This window comes from Aulonocara stuartgranti (genome assembly GCF_965226115.1).
Source record: "Aulonocara stuartgranti genome assembly, chromosome: 20".
Taxonomy (NCBI): domain Eukaryota; kingdom Metazoa; phylum Chordata; class Actinopteri; order Cichliformes; family Cichlidae; genus Aulonocara; species Aulonocara stuartgranti.
In genome coordinates, this window is record NC_138956.1 from 26,821,259 (window position 1) to 26,847,743 (window position 26,485).

The window sequence follows — 26,485 nt, forward strand, 5'->3', positions numbered from 1 at the left end:
GTTTGAAGGCACACTGTGACACCTCTGCTTTTTGTGTAGTGGCATGGCTCCAAGGAATGTTGGCCTATTAGTTAGACTGTTATGCAATTTTCTACATTTTGTGGACAGGAGAAGAATGCTACTGAGACCTTTGATATGTTTTTTTTACTATACCATAGCAAGTCTGATTTTTTTTTAATTTAACTGGAATATCTTTTGTGGGTTGTCAGTACTCTAAGTGTAACACAGGCTTTTATCATTGCCAGAGGATGAATTGGGAAACTGCACTATGTGTTGGACAATGTTGGTATTCTAATGTGCCAAGCCAACATGGTAAAATGCTTATAAACTATAAATGTGATTATAATAACTGTCAGACGATTTGTGTGTGGATTTCAGCATCTAGCTTCATATTTAATGTATGAAGCTAGATGTAAATAAATTAAAAGTTAAGTTCAATTGCAACCTTACCCACAGATAAATTTCATTTTCTTGAAAACCCTTAAAATATCCTTTTTCCAGGGAGTTGGCTGGGCTCACAGGCTTAGCAGGTGACTTTGGGTTGCAAGGCAGTCAGGGTTTGACTCCAACCCGAGGCCCTTTGTTTTCTTTTCTTCCCCCACTCTCTTTCTCTTCTTCACTGCACTGTACAATAAAAGCAGACTTAAATCTTATTTCAGGTGTTATGACTGTTTTAAGTGTAGGATGTGAGAATGGAGCTGACAGGAAGGAGGAAAAGTGAAAGACCACAGAGACGATACATGAATGTAATGAAGGAGGACATGCAGAGGGTTGGCGTGACAGAAGAGGATAGGGTGAAATGGAGGTAGATGACTCTGCTGTTGCAACCCACAAAAAAGAATAAGAAAAAAGAAGTTTTTGTTTCCTTCAGGAAGAACAACTTAAAAGAGGTTTTGACTTTTCAGGAAGAGCCATCAGCGGGTCTGCATTCTTTCCAGCACTATGGAACATAGCAAGTTGTGTACAAAACATGACTCCATGACTCCATCTGCTTTAATTGTTTGTGGTTTGTGATCTTCACTATGCAAAATGCATTGTAATCTCTATTCCTGCTGTAAACATCAGCATAATTGCAAAGTGTGTATATTAGCATGCTGACATTTAGTTTAAAATAAAAAACCAAAAAGTTTTAAGTACAAACTCGACAGTTTGACTACAATAGAATATATTTTTATTGCTTTGATTGAAAGTCAGTGTTTTCGGTTGAGAAGCAGAACCGCATACATCATCATACATATTTTATAACTTAAAGTGTATGACATATTCAGTGCCAAGGTTCTGGAAAAAGGGAAGAAAGTACTGTGCCAAACAGAGGAGGAGCCAGACATTTGAAACACCCGGGGCTTAGCCCTAAAGGGTAGTATGCATGTGGGATTTTTTTTTTTTTTTTGAGGGGGGGGGGGTGTAGAAATGACTGAAAGATTAATTGGCTCTGTTTTGAGTTTTGTTCAAAAAAGAATGACTTCATATAGGGAAATATATATATCACACATGCAGGACACCTTAAACTAGTTTTTTAATTAAGCAGCAAGACAGAACGAAGTCGGGGCTGTATCAAGACACAGGGACTAAACCCCAATTCAACCAGACGCAGAACTGATCCAGAATTAAAACAGGACTACAACAGTTCAAAATCAGGACTACTGAGGACTTAACCAAGACATAACCACAATCAGAACTAGATGATAGTAGCACTAAAAATCATCATAGACCTGCACTACACTTATTTATTTAATTCTACCAAAGTACACTATTTAGATTGAGAAAAGTTTATATAATTATTTAGCCTTGTTGTGCAAACAAGCCTGCAGAACTTAATAAATATAGAATTTGAAAAATAGCAAACCTAAAAAGAAACACTAGGTACGAGATACATGAGTACCTATGATACAGTGATACTTTTAGTAAGCAACCATTTGACTAACATGTGTGTCTCACCTGCTCTTGTTCATCTGTTCTGTCCTCATTCTCCATCTCAATCTCTGCTCCTCTCTCTCTCTCTTTGTGCTGACAATCATCAAATATACAGTTGAAACCAGATATTCACAAACTCTTCAGATAAAAACACAAACACTTTTTTAATTGTAACATCAAATCAGACTAAATGTTTATTTTTTTAGATTGATAAATATAAAAACATATTTGTTAACTTTAAGAGTAAAGAGAGAAACTGTCTGTGTTTTTTAATTGCAAATGGCACCAAATTGTATTCAAACTGAGCCACACTTATGGAGCTCCACAGTTCTTTTCCTGGTGTTTTGGTTGACATCTCTTGATTTTCCCATGTCACAGAAACAGGCTCTGTGTTTTGCCTTATATGCATCCACAGCTGTGCCACCAATTTACTCACATGGACTCTACTAACCTATCAGAAGCTTCTTCAGCTCAGAATGGAATCCTCTGGAGTTTTCTTATTAATTAACAATAAACTTAGTGTATATGTACTCCTAAATTTAATGAAAGTGATAAAAAATAGACAGCTCTGTCTCTCTTTATTCTGACATTTAACTAATTCAAAAGATATTTCAATATTTATCTAAAACAAAAGTTTTGATGTTGTACAGTAAAAATGTTTTATGTTTTCTCCCTAAAGTGTATGTAAATATCTGGTTACAAATGTGAATATCCTGCTGTGTACTGAAATCCCTCTTGTTTTGCATAGAAATATACTGAACAACATACAAAGCATAATATATAAAATAACATTTACCTGAGTTTTTTCTTTGAAAGAACCCTCTAATGTCCATTCTTATGTTTCAGTACATAACTGAAACCGATTTAGTCGGGGAGGGTAAGAACTGAAAATATGAAATAAACACACGTAAGCTAAGACTCTAAAAAAAATAGCATTTGTTCGGCTTTTCATTTTGCCATTTGTTGATTCACTTGAAGAGCAAGTAACATAATATTGGTCAAGTGATCAGTTTCATATCAATCTTTCGTGATGCACCGTCATATTTACATTATTTGTACAGTACGAATGATTTGCTTTGGTACCTGGTCAAACTTAAGCTCTCCTTAGTATGGCTGGCTCCGTCTCTCCAACAGCGCACTCACGGGCAGCAGCTGCCCCGCCCCCTCGCTCAGTCGCTTAGTGCCTGAGCTTGGATCATACCAATATCAGGGGGGGATTCACGCACAGTCGTAAATTCCCACAGTGTGCACTATGTGCTTCGAATATTGTGTGTACTTTTTGTTTTATACAGTTGTCAGCCAGGCATCTAACTATGAAAAAATTACACTCCAAAATACCCCGGGCTTCTGACAAAACAACCCGGGCTTAAGCCCCGTAAGCCACCCCCACGCTCCGCCCCTGGTGCCAAACAAGGATTTGAGTTTTCTTTGTAACGGAAAGAACCACATCATTGAATAAAGTCATTGATTGTGTAATACTGCTAAAAAAAGATCCCATTAATGTCCTCATTCTGTCATCAGCTGACTGAATTAACTATTATAGTTCAAGAAGACTCCTTTGGCTGAACTCTTATGACACAGTATAGCCTATTGTTCAGCTCCCATGTGGACGTTAAACAATAGCCTGAATGCATGAATCCTTCATATGCAGTGTTCTTATCAAGTCTCCCTCGAGAGTACATAAAGGTACACGTAAAGGTATACGTTCCTTCAAGTATGAGATATTTTTGTCTTGTGTTTTATTATAAAGGTGTCCTCTTTCCATAATCTTTTTCTTAGGGGTGAATAGCCGGGGTGTCAAATCTAGTGTCCGGGGGTCAGAATTGGTCTGATAAAGATTCAATTTTGGTCCGCTGGATGGCTTCGGACAATATGAAGTAGGACAAATTTTGGACTTCCCCCATAGCCATTCACAATACACCAAGATAATTAATTTATAGATTTCTGTGATTTTCCATTTTACTGCTTACAATTTAGGAAGTAAATTTACAATTTTTTCATTCACTACAGGAGCATTTCTTTATCACGTAGAAACTAAGAGATGCTGTTGAAATTGTCCTTCTTTCTCTTTTATCTTATTGATTAAATGCATAGATAGTTTAAGAAAGAGATAGTTTAAGAGTTTAAGAAAACATTTTTAACAGTGTCCATCAAACAAGGAAAATGGTATATAAAAATGGCACGCAAGTTTTGGATGTGTTTGTATGTTTGGGCCCTTTTTTTTGGTAATCCTTCACAGCCTGTTCTTATAACCAGTGAAATATGGAGATACTTGTAACTTTTAACCATGATATAAACATGGGTTTGATGTACGTAAATATGCGATTGTCATTAAAGTTTTACTTATTGAATTACAAAATTAAGCAGTGTCTTATGAAATTTGTACACTTTTTGAAACAGTTTCTTCATTGTTGTCTTACACAAGGCTCCTTGTATATTATAAAAGCATTTGTGACCCCCTTTTCCCCTCTCTCTGTGTAACTGGTCAGTTCAGCAGTTCATAGAAAACAAACAAAAATGCTATTGTGTGTTTTGGTTTTATTCTTCCTCAGTGATATCCTTGTGGAAAACAGCAGGCCAAATACTTCATTTGTTGTTTATTGTGAGGTTAAAATAAAGCACTGATCTGAAGTGTTCAATCTTATCTATCTTGACCTCATCTAAGGAGATCTGTAGAGCAGTGACTCTGCCTGAGGTTACAGTGATAATGTCTTCTTGGATTAATTTAGTAAGTCGTCTTTTGCTTTTTTGTTTTCTGTTCATTCCATTGCAGTCAGGATGTTAGAGCCTTGAAGGCCATTATGCTGAAGTTCATGACTGGCTAACTTGTAATGTAATATAAAAAAAAAATTATAATTTATTTATTTTGGAACAACAGAGCATTTTGTAGCGAATCGGGGAAACGGATTACTGAAAGTTGTGGTGGCTTGCAGAGATGTGGTTTACATGGTAATTGCAATGATATGCTCAAAAGTGTTTCCTTGGCAAGTGATCCTGTTTTTGAAATGCTTTTTATTTTACCAGAATACTGTCATTGGGTGATGTGATGATGTGAAATAATGCAGTCATTGTCCTCACTGGTCATGTTACATGACTAAACAGCCCCTCACACATTGACACATGGATACAGGATCTGGACTGATAACATCCACAGTGGGTGTCACATGTTTGCAGCAGATCTGTGTGTAAAGTCTTCTATGATCAGGGTTGTTCTGGTGCATCACTTGTACACTCGGTCGGATGGGGATCAGGGCAGTTTTGCTGTGCTGTTTTTTCTAGCTATTCTTGAGCAGTGTGGTGGGGTGCATTATCATGCTAGAGGAAGGTCACTAGTGTCAGGGAATGCCATTCCCATGAGTGGGTTTGCTTGGGGAGAAATGGAGTTTAGATGCATGCCAAAATAATATAGACATGAATGCCAGAAACCAAGAATATCCAGCAGAAAATAGCTTCAGCATCAGCATTATTCACTTGACCCGTCAGTGGTTTTGATAGTGTGGCTGGTGTGCATACAGTACTATACAATACAGTTTGAATACCCAAACAGAATAAATATTCCCCATAAAAGTCCTTAGTATTTGTAACTTATTTAAGTTGGTTCCTTTATGCTTTGCATTTGTCATGACAGAAATGTGTGCATATCAAAAATGTTGATTTCCAATCTGAAATGGTTCTCTGCAGACAGTTGGCATTTCAAAAGTGTGTGGTTATCTTCTCAGACATGTCCAGAAAGCTTCCAGGGTGGTTCTTATTTTTATGATACTCCCTGGACGTTCTAACCACTTGAACTGCTGCACCACTTCCAACTTCTGCTTCAAACTGACCTGAATTTAATGTGAAGGATGATCACTGAGAATCGTTTACAGCAAAAACATTTCAGTTAAACAGCCCACCATAGTGTAGAAGGTGAAGGGTGAGAACCATGGGCGATTCTAGGATCAGAGCTTTGGGGGTGCTGAGCACCCAGAGAGCTGCCCAGCCAGCCAAGATACACTTTACTTGTCACAATGAGACTAGGGGTGGGTTTTGATAATCGATTTATCGATTAAAATCGATTATGGCTTGGATAACGTGATGTGGATTCATTAAAATCCTGAATCGATTTTGCCCGAAACGCCAGAATCTCAGGTTAAACCTCACAAAATTTCAACAACCACCAAACAGCTAAAACAGTAAATGAGAGCAGGTACACGGATTCTGCACAAAGACGTAAACACAAAGCGCGGACCCGCCGACAGATCAGAATCAGTGAGATGCCACCTTTCTCACCCGACGGCACGGACACGGTCGGGGCTGAAAGCCGACAGCTCGCTGATTCTGATGTTTCGGCGGGTCCGCACTTTGTGTTTACGCCCTTTTTGCGCTGATTCTAAAGCTGTTCGTTTTATCTCTCTCCAAACAATACTGACCGAACCAGCAGCAAAAGAAGATCCCAACTACACTTCACAAAAACATCGTCATGAATTCCCTCTGACTTTTGCTGTTTTGCTTCCTCCACACTTCATGCACAGCTCTCTCTCTCTCTCTCTCTTACTCTCTCTCTCTCTTGCTCTCTCAGTGTACTTCAAGAACAGTTTCCCGTTTAAAAATCTGTTTTCTGCATTATTCGCTTGCTTGTTACGCACAAGTCTACCGTTGTTTACAGGCTGTCGGCCGCTGTTTTTTTCCTTTTACTTACTTCCGAAAAGAAAACCTAATTTCTGCCGTTCAATAGTCTTCTGAACAAATTTAAACTTTTTAAAATTATACAAAATGCAAAACGCCATGTCTCTAATAAAACCGCTGTAACTTCAGAGGTAATGTTCATATGTTGATTAATGGTTTTCTTTTGTTTTTGATGTACTGCAGAATATTTTTATAAAATCCCAGGCCTGGAAAATAACCTTCATGTTTTTCTGTGTTTTATCTTCAGCTACTTTGACACAAAGGCATCTGCTGTGATGCTCACACCTTTGATAAAGTGTGGAAAGTGTCAGCTTCCTTTTTATAGATACAAAAATATGTAAATGTACTGATCTGAATTATAATATTCCTAACTGTCTGAGGCAAAATTTCCCAGATTTAAATCAAATTGAATCAATTCGATCCACGATTTGATTCGACACCTTGTGAATCGGAATCGAATCGATTCTAGGAAAAAGTGACGATACCCAGCCCTAAATGAGACTTCTTCCCTGTCTCTGTCAGTCCCTGCATCAGTTATGCATCCAATACAGATGCATAAAAAAACACTCCCAAAACAGAATAAATTATTACAAATAAATTATTACAAAATATATAGAAAAAAAAAATATAAAAATAGAGGCAACTTTGCCTGTGGTGAACGTATACAATGCATGAAAAAAATCTTTACTGCAGATACTAATTTGACTAATTTAATAATACAAATTTTGTGTTGTAAGATTTATGACTTTCATGCTTTCATAGTGGTACTTAGGAGAGCTTGACATTTTTTATCAGGTGGTACACACTGTAAAAAGTTTGAGAAACACTGATAAAGTAAGTGTATGTGTGCTTTTGGAAAACATTTAAAGCTGCTGTACATAGTCTTTGAAACAAGCTTAAAACATTTTTAGAATATAAACAGAGCACTCTGCTTCTCTTTACAGCTCCTCACGTACGTACTGCGGCAGTCATAGAGACAACTGGACGGTCCAAAAGTTGGCCTACCTATTACTGGCTGAGGTTTTAGTAGAGTTGTGGCTGAACCACATAAAAATATATCATTAATTTTCATCTCCCCAATCAATTATAATGTTATGTTGGAATGTTGTTAAAGAGGGTCAAAATGTTTCAACCCAGTTTGTTTTGCAGATTCTGTATAGCAGCTTTAATATAGGGAGAACACAACTTCCAGATTGTGTTGAGTAAAATCAGGTTTTTTCACTTTGTCGGTTTAACAGTTTTTGTTTTGCCTGTCACTGTTCCCTGTCTGTTTTCTTACCTGGTTCTTCCTGACCTTGCCCTTTCTCCTCACATTCCCCTCGTTCCTCTCTCCCTGTTCGGACTGACAATCATACACAGATTGTATTCAATTAGATGAAAAATGACATTAATATGAAAAAAAAAAACTATTAAGCTCACTAACAAAAAGTCCTCTCTCAGTGTACTTTCAACCAAAAGGCAAATAACCAAACCACATGAACATCTAATAAAAGATATGAATATTAAAACACTGATCCAACATTATTCTTGATTGACGGATCATTTGATTTTACACTTTTACCTGAATGTGACTTCCTTATATCCATTATAAACCTGGCTGTCTCTCTCTACACAAACACACACACACAACAGGAGTTATGAGGTTAATGGGCATCCAGTCAGTTAGCTACTGTCCTGTAAAGTAGCCACAGGACACAGGTGTGAGGACAGCAATACTTTTATTAATACTGTGGTTTTCAGTTCACTGGGACACAGTCACTCCCGCTCTCTGCTGTCACGTCCGCCCTTCCACCTCCGACTGTCACTGTGAACATATAAAGAGTGACAATCACATTCACTTCTCAGCACACCTGTTCACCCCGCCCCTGCGCCACCCCGGGAGCTCACTGCGTCACCCCTCCTCTGCAGCCGGCCAGAGACCACACCCACGCCACAGTATCCATTTCAAACAGGACAGTGGTAACAACAGTAGGCTAAGGACAATTTTAGGTTTTAGATTTTAAATAGGTTATATAAATTTCAATGGGAGCAACAGGACGGTCAAATGTCGCTGATTTTACTACAGAGCAGGACGGATTGTAGGGTAGCAAACATCGTCGTTTTCAACACTGCAGGTTACCTGGGTGTAATGTTTTTCAGCTAAGAAGTGTCATGAATCGCTGTGTGGCAGGCAAGCAGGAGTGGTGGACCCAAAATGCAGAACTCAGACACGGAAGTGAAACTTAAAGCGCAGCTTTATTGCTGGGAAAAACCTCCTACAAACTAAACTCACCAAAAGAAAACCAAAAGTCAGAACAGAGGAACCAAGGACTGAAACACTGGAAAGAAACACTAAACTGGAGCAGGAGACCAAACACTAGGAACATACACTCAACAAAAATATAAACGCAACACCTTTGTTACTGCTCCCATTCCCCATGGGATGGACGTAGAGACCTAAAATTCATTCCAGATACACAATATAACCATCCCTCCCAAACAGTGGTCACAAATCAGTCCAAATGTGTGGTAGTGGGCACATCTGCTATATTGAGATAATCCATCCCACCTCACAGGTGTGCCACATCAGGATGCTGATCTGACATCATGAGTAGTGCACAGGTGTGCCTCAGACTGCCCACAACAAAAGGCTACCCTGGAATGTGCAGTTTTTTGCGCTATTGGGGGTCTGGGGACCCAGAACCGGTCAGTATCTGGTGTGACCACCATTTGCCTCATGCAGTGCAACACATCGTCGCATGGAGTCTATCAGATTGTCAATTGTGGCCTGTGGAATGTTGGTCCACTCCACTTCAATGGCTGTGCGAGGTTGTTGGATATTCGTGGGAACTGGTACACGCTGTCGTATACGCCGGTCAAGCACATCCCGAACATGCTCAATGGGTGACATGTCCGGTGAGTATGCTGGCCATGCAAGAACTGGGACATTCTCAGCTGCCATCTGCCCTGAACAATGTGAACCATGATTCATCCGTGAAGCGCACACCTCTCCAACGTGCCAGACGCCATGTGAGCAATGTGAGCATTTGCCCACACAAGTCTGTTACGGCGACGAGCTGGAGTCAGGTCAAGACCCCAATGAGGACGACGGGCATGCAGTTGAGCGTCCCTGAGATGGTTTCTGACAGTTTGTGCAGAAATTGTTTGGTTGTGCAAACCAATTGTTCCAGCAGCTGCCTGGGTGGCTGGTCTCAGACGATCTTGGAGGTGAACCTGCTGGATGTGGAGGTCCTGGGCTGGTGTGGTTACACGAGGTCTGCGTGTTGAGGGTATGACGCGACACTGACACAGAGAAACACAGGGCTTAAATACACAGATGGCAGTAATCAAGGGATGAGAGACAGGAGGGGAACACACCTGGGAGAAATCACAGCTGACGAGACAGGGGAAACGTAAACTGAGCACACTCACATACGACAGACCTTCACAATAAAACAGGAAACTCAGACACATGGAACCAGACAAGACATTGAACTAAACAGACAGATTCACAAACAGATGGGGTGACACCATAGACAGACAGAGACACATGCGCACAAAAAAATCTAACCTGAATTGAAAGTAATGTAGCGTCCCTCGACAGAAGACACAGACGATCAGCGTTCCAGTTACCGGTGTTTATTTAGAAGAGTAACACGGGCTACTGTGGGCCGTAGCCAACGCCAAAACAACAGCGAAAAAGTGCCTCTCAGCAACAGCACAACCCCCGACACTCTCCTTCTCCTCCGCCCCACACACACACTCTCTAACCCCCACCCCCCGAACACTCTCAGCCAACCACACACCTGCTCTCCTCCAGACTCTCTGTCATTGGTAGCTGATCTGATTGACAGGCCAACCGGCCTCTAGACTACTGCACATTCAAGGACACTCAGTAAATCACCATGCTGCGGGTGTGGTCCAACTATGCCATAAGTAACTGGCAATTCTGAACACAAAACACTGATAACACAACAGTCAACTAACTTGTAACCCAGTCCGTTACATTACCCCGACCCGTCAAAGTCCCTCGCCCACGAGGGTGGATAAAGTCTCTCACTCTATGGTGCCTCCTTGGGCGAAGGTGCCCGGAGGGAGGTGGGGGAGGGGCCACGCCCAAAGTGGCTGTGGGCCCAGGGCTCACAGGACTCACAGTAGGGGCTGTCCCAATGGTGGTGGCAGAGTCTGTATGGGTGGAGTCCATGTCCGTCTGCGGCCCACCCTGTTGTGCCAGTGAAGTGGCCACACCCCGATAGGGAGCCAGTCTGTCCCGGTGCAGGGCGACTCTCCGGCCCCTTGGGGGCAGTTACCCTATACACCACTTCCCCCAGACGTTCCAGACCCTACAGGGTCCAACCCAGTCACTGTTCAGCTTAGGGCATCTGCCCTTTTTCCCCTGGGGGCTGCACACCCAGACCAGTTCCCCCACCTTAAAATGTCGGCCTCTGGAATGGACGTCGTAGTTCCTCTTCTGCCGCGCCCCCGCACTTATCAGTTTCCTCCTAGCAAAGTCATGAGCAGAATCCATGCGATCCTGGAGCTTCCTCGCATAGTCAGGACCTGGTTGGTCCCCATCAGCATCCCTGGCCAACATCAAAAGGGCAGGGATGCACGAAGTGGAGTCTTGGACCGCCGAACGATATGCCATGAGGACCAGGGGAACATGACTGTCCCAGTCACGTTGGTGTTTAGCCGTCACTAGCGCCAGTTGCTCTGCCAGTGTACGGTTAAATCTCTCAACGAGTCCATCACTCTGTGGGTGGAGGGGAGTTGTACGGGTCTTATGGGAGCCTAGTTTCTCGCACATGGCCGCGAACACACGGGACTCAAAGTTCCTGCCCTGGTCCATGTGGATTACTTCAGACACCCTAAATCTGCTGAAAATCCCCTCCACCAGGGCATCCACAATTGTCTCGGCCTCTTGGTCAGGTAAACTGTATGCCTCTGGCCACTTTGTGAAATAGTCCATAGCTGTGAGGATATAGCGGTTTCCCCTTTCTGTGCGGGGAAAAGGACCCAGGATGTCCATCCCCACCCTCTCCATAGGGTACCCTGAAGGAAACTGTTGCAGTTGGGCATGGGATTTGGCTGTGGGTCCCTTCCGTGCTGTACAGCTGTCACAGCGGCGGCAAAACTCCTCTACATCCCGTCTATGTCGGGCCCAATAGAACCCCTGCCGGAGGCGGCGGAGTGTTTTGGTGACACCAAAGTGGCCAGACCCTGGGGCCCCATGCACTGCGCGAAGCACCATCTCCTGCAGGGCCCGCGGGACAACCAGCTGCCACCTCGTCTCGCCCGTAGCCGGTTCCTTCCAGTCCCTTTGCAGCACTCCATTGTGCCGCCGCAAGGCATTAAACATGGACCAGAGTCCCTTTGTGGCCCGTGACAACATGGCGATTTCCTCCCATTGGGGTTGTCGCTGTTCCTCAATCCACCCAAGCACTGGCTTGATGTCAGCATCCTCCTCCTGTTGACGTCTCCACTCCGCTGCATCCAGCCTCTGACTGGATGGCCGTTCCTCCACCCCCGTCACAGCACACTTGGTACCAATTGGTTTGGTACCAAATGCCATAAGTAACTGGCAATTCTGAACACAAAACACTGATAACACAACAGTCAACTAACTTGTAACCCTTGTAATGCGATTTACATTCGTATATATGCAGCTAATCAACGTCGTTGACAGACTATGACAGCGTCCTTATGTGCCGACACCCGTGTTTTAGCTAGCAAAGCGGCGTGGCTGATGTGGAGTGAAGCCACGTTAATAACAACGTGGACAACCATTGGAGATGTGTGAGCAGGACAGATGGAACAATTGACGGAAAAAGTGTGGACTTTATACCAGTTTTTAAATTGTGTTGATAGGCCACGTAAAACCAGAGTTATGATAAAAAATATCTGCAATGTTTGGTTTCCTTGCTGAATACTACCGTTGTTTATATTTACTGCGGGAAGAAACGGTAAAAACTGCGTTTTATAAGAAAAAAGGCTCGAAAGCGCTCTCCACCTGTGAGCAAAAACAAACTCAACCCCCCTCTCCCTTTCCTATTCGTCCAAAAAAGTACCATGTCGACCAATCAAAAAATGATATGGCAACGTGGCATCTAGTTGTTAAGAAACGGGGGGAAGTTTTAGGAGTGACGGCGGTGCTTTGAGATGTGAGACATTTAAGACGTTTAGCGCAAATCTTGTGTAGTTAGTGTGTAGTGTAGTTTTGTTGTGTGTGTCAGAACAATGAGGCGACTGCTGAATGTTACAGGTGACACATCTCCTGTTGTCAGGCCTGCAGGTATCAGACTGTTGTTCTCCTTTATCTCAGAGTGGACAGAAATATTTTTTGGAGTGTCACAAATGATTTGTGTGGCATCAAATTTGACGCAGAACAACTGATTGTTCTGTAAATAGTTTGAAATGTTTATTTAAAAATGCCTTGGCTGCATTTAAAAAAATATAGCTGCAAAAAACTTTGCTATTTGCCAAACTGAGTTACTTTTTTGAAAAAGTAACTATATAATTAATTGCCCAGCATTGGTCATTATATACTATATTTTGCAGACAGGACCCTCTCCCAGACCACAGACTCATACTCATAATACAAGTCAGAGCTTTATAAAAAAGAAAAGAAAAGAAAAAAGTAAGTTGTGTTTTCGAAATTGGAGTTCAAGTTATTTTTACTTCCAATATTAGTAACATGCTACACAGGTCAATGACTAGATTTTGTTTTAAATTTTCATTGTAAGTGGGTTAAAGCAGTTAATTAAAAATAGTCTAACATAAATGTAAATGGTGTAATTTGATTATTTTAATAAACCATGTAATTTGGATGGATTAGATGCCGGTGTGACCACAGCGCACACGTCTGATGTCGCTCATAGTGATCCAAGGGACCGCTCAGGGAGTTTGTGTGTTCGCTCAGACACATGAAAAACTAGAGGGAACATTGGGGTGGGGGGGTGTATCTATACTTTCGTTGTTGAAATGTTACGTTTCAACCAAGTACTGTAATCTTTTTATATTTTTAGTAGTGTGTCACACAAACAGCAAATATTGTGAAAAAAAGGAAGATATCTTTGGGGGTACTTCATTTTGGCTAAAATCACCCCTGGTGAGAACATTTGACAGTTTCACAATTTTTTAAAATTCCTGCTGAATCGTTTGCTAGCTACCCGTAACTATCTTTCTTACTATTTTTCTTGCTGTTTTGACACTAGAGAAGATCCAGCACCCATTTGCAGAGGCACATTGCAAGACTTCCACTAAGAGACGTAAAAACAGCAGTTTCAATAAAGAGAGTTCAGAGGTGCATAAGAAAATAATCCTGAACAAAACTGCAGTTGGGGATTTGACTTAAACAGTTCTGCGTGCTGAGGAGCAGGTGAGAGCAGGTGTTAGAAATAAACACCTGTCCATCACTCATAGTTAGAATCACCATCAACCACCATCATTCTACCACTCAGAATAAAATAACACCTGAGACTTGTGCTTCTCTCTGCACCAAATGCCACTGTTTGACTTCTTTTCGTGCAGAAGCATAATGGAAAAAGGCTGAAACCCTAAATTCCCAAAACACTTAATGCAATGCAGAGCACCAAAACAATGAGCAATGCACACAGGCACACACACATGCAAAAAATCCATGCCCACAAAGACCACAAAACACTGACAACTGCAAGACTTTTTTTTAAATCTAATATTCTGACAGTACACAGTTGCAGTAATATGAATATTGACCTTAACAAGACAGAAAAACCCCACTGCACAGCAGACACTGACAGCTTTTTAATTTAACTAATCACATGTTAACTTTCTGCAGCTGTCTGACACATCCGCTGCCCTCTAGAAAGTATTCCCAGCACACATTCAAATACTGAAATGTCAAAAAGGGGTTGGCTATTGATGTCACATGTGACATCAATAGCCCAACTGGCCTGTCAGATGCAATAGAGTCATGATCTACCAGATGTCCAACAGATGACTCATGCTATATTAAGTGTACTAAATAGTAAATAGTCTGGTACTTGTGTAGCACTTTTCAACTCTATTTGAGCCCTCAAAGGATTTTTGTACAACATCTGAGCACTTTTAATCTAAAATTCACACATCAGTCGCATCAGGGGCAACTAAGGTTTCAGTCTCCTGCCCAGACAAGAGGAGACTTGAGCACCCATTATATGTCCTGACTGAGCCAAAGTTGCTCCTCAACTCCAGTCACAAGGGCTGGCATTTGCACTCAACAGATTAGCTTAAAAAGTTGCAGACAGAACAGAAGAAGGCTTTTTCTTTATACTGCCTTGAACCTTATGGACGTTTTTGTGTAATTTTGTACATGCAAGTAAGACATTTGAAGTTTTGGAAGCAAGCAAAAGATTAAATGGGCGAAGATTGTTTTATTAAATTTAAGCTTTTCATTAATGCATTTGTACAGTTAAATTCATGTTTTGCAAACAAACAATATTACTTTAATAGCCAGATACAGAGTCTCTGTAATATCATGCACACGATACTTTATGTGCATGATAGCCCAGTCAGAAGAGTGTATCAGTTGATGTCTCATTTGAGACCCTCTTTTTTTCACAATAATAATAAACAAAACTGGCCAGTTACTAAAACAGCTTCACAGAAATCATCTTCTGTTCAGAGTTTGATTATTTTTAAAGAAACCTGATGTGGAAAACAAACCCAGGCTCTAGCAACTAAACTTTGATATTTAATCTTCACACGCCATCACCACAAATGTCCTTCAAGCCAAGGAAATTGGAAAACACTGAGATGATAAGGTAGGCATTTACTTATTCACAGGGGACATATTATTCAAATTCCACTTTTTCGTTCTTTTTTCTTTTCTTTTCTCTTTTCTTTTTTTTTTTTACCATAATAAGTTGTGCATCCAGAAATCCAAAAAAATATGAGAAGAGACTGTCCCCGTGTTTCTTTCCTTTCTCCATAGGTCAGAGAGTGCTCCTGAAAGGCGCTCTGTTCAGATGTCAAAAACCTTCCCCTTGTGAACACATCGAAACAGCACAGATCTGCCATAAAATCCACATGATCAGCCACAGTTTGATGCTGTTATTTGCTCACTAGAGTTACTGTTTCTAACTCTTAGTGAAGGAAGCCAGTGGCCTGTTTCTGTCTGCAAGAGTGAACAGTCTTCTTTAACTCCCAGCTGATAACCCAGTGAAAATCTATCAGAAAACAATTTCCTAAACTGCTGGCTGGCTATAATAACAGTCAAATAACAGTCATAAAAAGTGAACTATTTTATAATAAATTGGCCAGAATAACATAATTATTTTTATTTGCACGCATGAAAACATTTAAGAGTACAAAATATTGTTTTCAGGGGTGTGGTATTTAAAACTGTGCATTACAAAACCTAATTAATTCATTACTTCACTTCAGCAAAACATTTATTTTTTTAATATTAGCGTTCGAGATGGAGCATACAAGGCTTGAGGAACATAATGTTGGAATTAATGCAAGTTTTTATGCACTGATTACAGTGGGTGTAATTACAAACAGAGCTGCTGCAGGCTATACAAAATGAAATTAACACTGTGGGTTACACAGTTAAATTAAAATAAGTTTGAAAGAGTGATCTGCTATCTGTTCTGCTTTACCGTTTATTATTGCAGTCCCAGGAGAAGTATTTTCTGCTCGGAGCTATATCTACATTATAAGTTATACAAGGTAAAGAAATAAAAACAAGTAAGAAACGTTTAAATATATGTAAAGTACTAAAAAGTATTCACATTATACTCATTGCCTCAGAGTAAGCCATGGGTGCATGCTAAAGTTTTTTTTCCAGCATGCTCTGACTGAATTGCAATATGACTGAATTATGGGCACAGTTAATAACTTACCTTGTAACTTATCTTGTAAGCACAGTACGAATAAACTAAAAGGAATGGTCAATGCCATTAGTCCTTCTGAAAACACGAGATGGTTGTACACTTCAGGATAAAATGATTCAAAATAATTTGTATGTCTGAAATGACAAATGAATAAAGGGAAAATTGTGAATTATTACATTTATTAAATATTATCTCTCCATCAGTTCTTTAGTATACAATTGGTATCAACATTATCTAAATTTTGGATCAGAAGTTAGTATTGATAAAGCACTCATTAAAAGTCAGGTCATTCCTGCTTCATCCCTGACTTGTTCTTTGTCTTTGCATTGTCTTTACTTTTCCTGAGGACTGCGCTCTTCTGGACAGAGATCTTGGATGCCCTGCCAGCTAGCATCTTGAACCCTGCTGTTACAGTATGTGCATGTGATGGATTGTCTGGGGGTTTTCCTGGTGTGGTAGACCAAGAGACTGCTCCTGTTGATCATGTATAGTTTTGGACTCTCCAGGATCAATGTGTGAGGCATTCTTTTGAGGCTTTACTGTAGTCAGTACACAAGATGCACAGATTGGTCAGTCTGGTCTTACACTCTTCAGTGGGTGCTCTATCAGTCTATTAGTAGTTTGTGTTTTCCCTCTGGTGTTTTGCCACTTTCTCAACGCTGCTCATGTAATGACTGAGCAATGTGCCTGTCCAACAGGAGCTTGCATGCCGTGCTGAGGCTATTGACTGATCACATCTGTGGATCCTTGGGGATCAGAACTGTCTGGCTTTTGGCAGCTCTGGGTGTGTCTCATCCATTAGCAATTGGTTCATTTCTGTTGCCGAACTCTCATGGAGTGCATTTTGCTTCTTAAGCCAAGAGGTACATCTTGTCAGGGCCTAGTGTTGTCCAACTCTTCATGCTTGAGATTCTTTCTTGGATGTCTGCAGCTATGGTGGTTACTTGATTCTGTTCAGGAAGGTTGCTGTGGTCTGTGGGCGTTGTTGTTATGGGTTGTGTCCTCCAATATGCTCTTCCAGTATTGCTCCGTCTCCAGCCTTGGTGGGGCTGTTTTCAGATTTTTACTGAGAGTACACCTCGGATGGTTCAGTGGAGAACAGCTTGTCAAGGCTGTGAGTATTTTCTTGGGAGTTTCTAAGGCCTCAGGTATGAACAGCTTGTTGTACTTCTTAGGCCTACCTTTCTTCATTAGCAAAAACAAGTAAATATCATAGTCTGGGTGAGTCACAGTAATTCCCCCTCTGGGTGGAGCCTTCATCGCTCCTCCCAGGATTCCCACCTGGAGCTAATCAGATCAGCTGTATTTAAGACGACTGTTCTCAACCAGCCTTTGCCAGATTGTCTGCTAACCAATTCGGATCATGGAAAATACTTAACCAACCTTGCCATAACCCAGACCTTCCCAAAGTGTAGGGCCCGCAGAGCCATTGCAGGGGGGGCGCGGAATGAAAGGGGGGGGGGACTGAAGGAAATTGCCTTCCCGGGTTTCCTCCGTGGCGTGAGCGATAAGCAGAGTTTGTCCTTTCCTTATAAGACTCCTAATTATTCAAAGTAACACTCAGGTATGCCATTCAGCTGGGTTAGTTACGACGTCGGGAGCAGCTTGGGAGAACAAGGAAACACAGACTGCTTCAGGTTGTCTTCCCAATCGACTCAAAGGTTTATTTGATACACAGCAGTTTATATAGATGAAAAAAAAGGTTCCGTGTGTCAGCTTTCCCAGTTCAAACCGGTACAGACCAAATAAGGAAACGTCTTCCTGCCTTCTGAGCAAAGTATCCCTTGTGTAGTTTATCAGTTCAGCTACAATTTATGATCATCCCAGCAAAATACACTCCTAGACATAAAATACAGAGTTCTTTCATCAGTGAATTCTGAAACAAACCACCTAGCCTTTAACGAGCCTTTTCCAGGAGATAAAGAAAAAGGGAGGATGGGAGTAAGGAAGTGGTCTCATCTCTGTGGTGTTTTCGACCTTGGGGTACCAGCTTGTGAGTCCTACACATTAATTCTTGGGTCACAGAGAAAGAGAAAAACAACTAGTAGTTGGGCCTTATTGAGTAACAGTTTTCCTGTATAAAACAATATCCTGTAAATGCTACTATGGTATCAAAATACCTAACAGGGACAAAACGCTTGGACACTGCTAGCACGGGGCGCCCACAGAAACGCAAAGCATGAGATGAAGCATATCTGAATATGTTTCCAAACCAACTTCATTCTAAGCCAAAGACTAGAAAATATGGTGAAGCATATCTTCCCTTTGGCTTCACCTGCACAAGTGCCAAGGTAGGTCTCCCCTGCAGAAATGTTTTTTCCTTCGTCGGGAGCAGCGCTGGGCTGTTCAAATCACAGACAAACATTATCCCACAGTTGTTTATGTTTTTAAACCCATTTTGCACAGAGAGGCATTTTTTGAAAAATGTATTGACAGCAATGTTGAATATTATTACACATGAAAAAAAAAACTACACGTAAAATAATTACACCGTGATGCCTCTGCCTTTCTAAATGGAGGGACTAGGGATGGGTATCGAAAACCGGTTCTTGTTGAGAACCGGTTCCCACTGTTTCAATTCCTTGGAATCGTTTGCCACTTTTAAAAACGATTCCCTTATCGATTCCAGTCGCCCCGAATGACGTCATCACGTTGAGTAGCGTCTTTTACCCAGTAGGAAACACGGCGCCTGAGCGGCACAAACGCTCAAAAGTTTGGTTACACTTTATGAGAAAGGATGACAACAGGGCAACTTGCAATACTTGCAAAGTAGAGATTTCATCAAAGGGAGGAAACACTACGAATATGCAAAAGCATTTGCTCAAAAAACACGCGATTGCTTTCAACGAATGTCGTGTTTTTGATCCGCTCCGGACTAGCGAAGCTCAACCCAGCAGCAGCGGTAGCGTTTCCACGTCCTCTCCCGTTAATACTGTTTACAAAAATACAAAACAGCAACTCAGGTAAAAATACCGCCGGATGCTAACGTTAGCACGGCTCTCAGCCTCTTGCTCAACACCATAAACAAACAACAGCTTGCCCACCCCGATGGGGTTTTTATTGTCGCCGGCGACTTTAACAAAGCGTGCCTAAAGACTGTGCTTCCTAAATTTGTCCAGTTCGTGGACTTTGCTACGAGAGGAGAACACACTTTGGACCATGTCTATTCAAACATCAGGCATGCTTTCAGAGCGACACTCCTCCCCCACCTGGCTGGATCTGACCACCTCTGCATGTCCCTCACCCCCACCTACACCCCCCTGCTGAGAAAAACAAAGCCCCAGACAAAGACAATAAAAACCTGGCCTGAAGGAGCCCTTTCTCAACTGCAGGACTGCTTCTCAACAACTGTATGGGATTTATTCTCCAGCCACAACCTCCAGGAGTACACGGACACTGTACTCTCGTACATCAGGAACTGTGTTGACAATGTCACCGTCAACAAAAGGGTCAGGGTGTTTCCAAATCAAAAACTCTGGATGAATAGCGAAGTGCAATCCCTCCTAAAAAGCCGCAACACTGCCTTCAAGTCAGGGGACAGGGCTGCGTATAGGGCGGCCAGGGCAGACCTGAGTAGAGGCATCAGGAAAGCTAAGGCTGCCTATAGGAGGAGGATTGAAGATCACTTTGCTGACAACGACCCCAGAAAAATGTGGCAGGGGATCAATCACATTACCAACTACAGAAGCAATAACCAGGCAACATCTAGGACTGATGCCTCACTGGCTGAGGATCTAAACCTTTTCTTTCTCGCTTTGAGACGACCAAGCCCTCAGCTGCCACACCACTTCCACCCGCCCCCAGCACTGGCACACTAACACTTAGGGAGCACCAAGTGAGGTGTGTTCTAAGGTCAGTGAATACCAGGAAGGCGGCAGGTCCTGATGGAATACATGGAAAGGTTCTCAGAGCATGTGCTGACGAACTGACCGGAGTCTTCACTAAAATCTTCAACCTTTCCTTGTCATCAAACACCGTCCCGCCCTGCCTCAAAACCTCCACCATCATCCCCATCGCCAAGAAGACAGCTGTGGCCAGCCCAAATGACTACAGGCCTGTTGCACTTACGCCTGTAGTGATGAAGTGCTTTGAGAGACTGGTCTGTCAGCACATCAGGGCCGGTCTGCCTCCCACTCTGGACCCCCACCAATTTGCCTACAGGACAAATCGTTCCACCGAGGACGCTATCACCATAGCACTCCACACTGCGCTGAGTCACCTGGAGCACCGAGGAAGCTATGTGAGAATGCTCTTTCTGGACTTCAGCTCAGCATTCAATCATATCATCCCGGAGATCCTGGTCCAGAAACTGTCTCACCTGGGACTCTCCACCCCCATCTGCCTCTGGATCAAGGACTTCCTGACAAATAGACCACAGTCTGTCAGACTCGGCCCCCACCGGTCCAGCACCATCACACTCAGCACCGGGTCTCCACAAGGATGTGTTTTGAGTCCCCTCCTGTTTACGCTCTACACATCCGACTGCTCCCCTACCCATCTCTCAAACACCATCATAAAGTTCGCGGATGACACCACAGTGGTTGGACTCATCTCAAGGGGGGATGAGTCGGACTACAGAGATGAGGTCAACAGACTGACTGAGTGGTGTTCAGTTGACAACCTCCAACTGAACACCACGAAAACTAAAGAACTTATCTTGGACTTCAGGAAGGGCAGAGCAGACCCGGCCCCACTTTACATTCACGGGAGCTGTGTGGAGAGGGTACACTCCATGAGGTTTCTGGGCGTGCAGATATCTGATGACCTCTCCTGGACTGCAAATACTACAGCGGTGGTTAAAAAGGCCCAGCAGCGTCTCCACTTTCTGAGAGTGCTCAGGAGGAACAACCTGGAGGAGAGGCTGCTGGTGACATTTTACAGAGCCACCATAGAGAGCATCCTAACGTACGGCATAACAACATGGTATGCAGGGTGCTCAGCTGCAGACAGGAAAGTACTGCAGAGGGTCATCAACACAGCCCAGAAGATCACTGGCTGCTCTCTGCCCAGCCTGGAGGTCACTGCAAACTCTCGGTACCTCAGCAGAGCTGGCAATATCATCAAGGACCACTCTCACCCCAGCAACCAACTGTTTGAACTATTACCGTCAGGCCGACGGTACAGGTCACATAAAACCAGGACAAACAGATTCAGGGATAGCTTCTTTCCCAGAGCTATCACCGTAGTAAATAAGCACAAAAACAATTGAACCTATTCCATACCGTCACTGTCATTATATTATGCTGCTATTCATACTGTCATTATATTAATGCTGCTATCCTGTATATATTGTACATACTATTGTTTGAGTACTTACGATTGTTTTTTTTGTACTTTTTATATTTTACATTTATATTTATTGTTGAAACTTGCACCAAGGGAGTGGCACTCCAATTTCGTTGTACTCTGTACAATGACAATAAAGGCTATTCTATTCTATTCTATTCTATTCTATTCTATTCTATTCTATACTGCAGGTAACTAATCAATTAGCATTGCATATTATGTTAGCGCGATTTACCTTATTACAAAACCTGCTATTACTGTGCGTTGCATTTAGATAACCATGATGAGAGAGACAGAGTCTGGCTGGCTCAGATGCTGGCAGTTCTCGTTGCAGTCTACCGGTAGCGTCTCCTTTCAGGCCAGGATAGACGAATGTCACCGAGCAGTGACTAAGTTTGTGGTCAAAGGCTTGCACCCATTTGCCACAGCAGATGCCCCCGATTTCACTTTGGTAAGTGAATGTGTTTAATTGTAGGCAGGACATTACTGGATATTCTTGTGTAATTGCTACAGAATAATTTATGTTAAACTTTGTTATTGCTACAGGAGAATATTTATTTTATTATTTTACATATACATTTTTTTTCCTGGGGACCCTGTGACACCCCATTGAAGAGCCGTAGGCTGTGGCTCTCTTAAGATCTCACTGTTGGGTTTGTAAGGCCATGTTACTCCTAAATTTCTATCTTGTTCAAAGAGAAGATATAAAACACAGTTCTAAGCTAATCGACTTTAGTGTTCTCCTTTAAAAAAAAAAAAAGAATCGATAAGGAATCGAATCGTTAAACAGAATCGAAAATGGAATCGGAATCGTTAAAATCTTATCAATACCCATCCCTAGGAGGGACAGTAACTGCGTGTGTATATGTAAGCGTGTAAAACCTGAAAATAGTCAGATTAACAGTATTTTGTCTCTATCTGCCATTCTGCAATTCATCTCATGTAAAAAATAATTTGCGCACAGCGTGACGTGAAAAAAAGGCACATCCCTTTGACGTTGCGTGACGAACTCTGTATTCCTCGTCCACACGTAAATGCAAAAAAGGAGTTTAAAAAATCTCAGTTTTCGGTGATTTGAAACGCCGTTTACGTGTGGACGAAACAGCTGCGTTTTCAAAAATACCCGTGTACGTGTGGACATAGTTAGTAGTTTATTTTATTACTACCTGTAATTTATTGCAGATTACTTGTATTTGCTTAATTGTTTACTAAATGTTTGAGGTGTGAAATATGGGTGTGTGTGGTTGGAGAATGTGTTTGTGTTTGTGCTCGTGCACGCGCGAGACAGGGGGCGCGAACATTTTTCTTGTAAAACAAGGGGGGCCCAGCAAAAAAAGTTTGGGAACCACTGCCATAGCCTCTCACGCCTGGATGTTGGTCTCCTCTGCTTACCCACAGCTGGTAACATTTCTTTGCATGCTCTTCAGCCTCACCTGCCTGCCTCCCTACTCCTCTGTTTTGAAAACCTTTGAACAATTCTCCACTGGACTCACCCAGGTCTCTACCTCACGTCCTCCTCCTCCTGCATCACTTCACCTGCAGACAACCGGAACAGTATTCATTCAATCCTTGGAACCGCCCTGACCCCCTCTGTTTCAGTGGCCTAGACCACCAGCTCTCGATCCGCATTTTGTTTGTCAAGTTCGAGCACCTGAATCCAGTCGCCCTAGCCCAGAACCTCACTGTCCATGTGTATTGCATTTAGTTAATCTCGGTCTAGAATCTCATAGTTCATGTTAATCATTCATAATCATGTTCAGAGCTTTAGTTCATGTTTTCAAGATGCCTTTCTTGTGTTCACTTTGTAAACAAAGCACTCAGTTCATGCTACCAAGCCTCCATTCTGAATCTGCTCTTGGGTCCACTTATTGTTCCTGATGGCCACGCTGTGACAGTAAAGGCACAGTTTAAGTAGGGCTGGGTATCGTCACTGATTTCTAGAATCGATTCAATTCCGATTCACAAGGTCCCGAATCGATTCGATCCACGATTCGATTTAATTCGATTCGATTCGATTTAAATCTGGGAAATTTTGACAGTCAGAAATATTATAATTCAGATCAGTACATTTACATATTTTTGTATCAATAAAAAGGAAGCTGACACACGGAAGACTTTATCAAAGGTGTGAGCGTCACAGCAGATGCCTTTGTGTCAAAGTAGCTGAAGATAAAACACAGAAAAACATGAAGGTGATTTTCCTGGCCTGGGATTTTATAAAAATATTCTGCAGTACATCAAAAACGAAAGAAAACCATTAATCAACATATGAACATTATCTCTGAAGTTACATCGGTTTTATTAGAGACACAGCGTTTTGCATTTTGAATAATTTTAAAAAGTTTAAATTTGTTCAGTAATGAACGGCAGAAATTAGGTTTTCTTTTCGGAAGAATGTAAAAGGGAAAAAAACAGCGGCTGACAGCACTGTAAACAACAGTAGACTTGTGCGTAACAAGCAAGCGAATAATGAAGAAAATAGATTTTTAGACGGGGAAATTGTTGTTGAAGTACAGAGAGAGAGAGAGAGGGAGGGAGAGAGAGAGAGAGAGAGAGAGCTGTGCATCGCGGTGGAAAAAAAACAGTAAAAGTCAGAGTGAATTCATGACGATGTTTATGTGAAGCGTTTGGATTTTCTTTTGCTGCTGGTTCGGTCAATATTGTTTGGAGAGAGATCAAACTAACAGCTTTAGAATCGGCTCACAAAGCGCGGACCTGCCGACAGATCAGAATCAGCGAGCTGTCACCAGAGATTCTGGCATTTCGGGCAAAATAAATTTATATTAAAAAAATCGATTCAGGATTTTAATGAATCGATTTTACGTTATCCAAGCCAGAATCGATTTTAATCGATGAATCGATTATAAAAACCCACCCCTAAGTTTAAGCACTCCAAGTGAAAAACATGTCTTCAATCACTATATCTAGAATTAAAAATACCCTAATGCCATGACAAACAAGCAGGGCATGTGGTGACGAGTCATGTTCACATTTTTGATTAGTAATGAATCATGCTTGTAATTAGTAACAAATCATTCTTTTATGAGATATGGATACACTGTTTAGGCAAAGCATGTGACTGTCCTGTCTAGCAGTGCGGAAGTATGTTTCTTTGTCTCATTGCCGTACCTATATCTGTCTCTCAGCTTGGCTCACGCTTGTTGATAAAATGAACTTTCAAAGCTAATCTTGCAGGCTGTGTTATGTGTGTGTTGTTTGTATATTGAGGAGTGGTGCAGTGTTTCTGAAAGCTTTTTTATTTGGACTGAGATCTCAGGATATCAACTAGAGAATAGAAGCGCAGTCTGGGCTGCCATCAGCCACATGCCAGAAACAGAAGCAGAGACACGCTGCCTTCACTGTCTTATCTTTATTTCATTATTTAAAGCCCAAGGACTTCTAAGAAAATTACCAGTTCTAAACAAAGTTAGACATGGCTCTTTTTAATCTCTACCTTGTGTGCATGTATTTTGCTCTTCTCACAGTTGTTTCGTGCGGCCTTTCAGGACACACAGAAGTGTGCTTCTACTTTATGGAAATGGGAAATGAATTTGGATTCTGACAGATGAGGAATTAGAAATGACAGTCATGCAAGTTTTTTGTTTTTATTTATTTTTTTGTTAGTTATTTTCTTCTGATTTGCATTGTTTTTACTGTAAACCAGATGTTGACCACAATGATAAATGGTGAGAGACTGTGTGTGCTTAATTACTGCGAGCTACATTGTATTCTTGACCCTTATCACAGAGCCAGAAGTGGTCAAAAGCTGAGAATGGAAGACAAAAAAACATTCAAAATCCCAGAGATCAACAAATTAATCTGTCGATAATGAATTGACTTTCTTATAGAATTTAAGAAAAAATATTATTAGAGATTGATTTAGTGTTTCTAATACGCCAATGTTACACAAATGTTAAACTTATTCATTTTGTCTTGTACCAAACTGAACTTTATACATAGTGCACTGGTGGCATGTGTCACTAGGTGTTGAGTTTAGTATTCTTTAATATTTGGATTCTGGGCTTTTTGTTTCTTAGTTTCTGGTTTTTGATTTATTTCTAGTGAAGCTTTTATTCCTTCCAGGGTTTCGAGTTTTATGGAGTTCAGTTCTCACTTTAGATTTGATTCATATCTAAAGTTTGACCTTTGTAAGAGCTAGTTATGCTTATGGTATTTGTTTCTTTGGGTTTTTTCTAATTATAACCTAGCAGGCATCCTTTACATGTACTTTTGGTCTGTTTGTTGGGTTTTGTAGCATTATTTTTCTTGATATTTGCTGATTGGAGTCCTCATGTGCTTATATTTGTACTTGTAACCTTGAGTTTTTTTTACTTTTTCCTAATTTTGACAGTTTGTTTGCAGTATTTATTTCTCTTTCTGTTTTATCCTTAGTCTTTCTCTGTTTATCATTATTCCCGCATTGTTTTGAATCTAGAGTCTTTGCTATATTATAGGCTTTCTATTCTTAGGGTTTGGATTACTGGTTTGATTTTCATCCAAAGTCATTTTAAAGCCTTTTAAATATAGTTATTGTTAATATTTGTGGTATTAGTTGTTCTCTCTCTCTCTCTCTCTCTCTCTCTCTCTGTGTGTGTGTGTGTGTGTGTGTGTGTGTGTGTGTGTGTGTGTGTGTGTGTGTGTGTGTGTGTGTGTGTGTGTGTGTGTGTCATTTCTATGTTTAGGTGTAGTGTAAGTCTTCATGTGGTCGTGTTCAGTATGTATCCTGTAGGTTGTTTTTGTGTTGTATTGGTATGAATGTCTGTGTTAGCATTCCTCAGTTTTACAGT

The 26,485-nt window shown here is 41.5% G+C and overlaps 1 protein-coding gene and 1 long non-coding RNA gene across 3 annotated transcripts in view; one reads left to right on the plus strand and one right to left on the minus strand.

Moving 5' to 3' along the window:
- The window catches only part of opn7b (opsin 7, group member b), a 101,565-nt gene that overhangs the window by 21,367 nt on the left and 53,713 nt on the right, over nucleotides 1-26,485 (plus strand). The window lies entirely within an intron of this gene.
- Nucleotides 1,411-3,311, minus strand: LOC309696334. The gene is made up of 3 exons (XR_014273428.1): nucleotides 2,998-3,311; nucleotides 2,711-2,798; nucleotides 1,411-2,007 (listed from the first exon to the last, which is right to left on the minus strand). It is a non-coding gene; the product is annotated as an uncharacterized lncRNA (long non-coding RNA).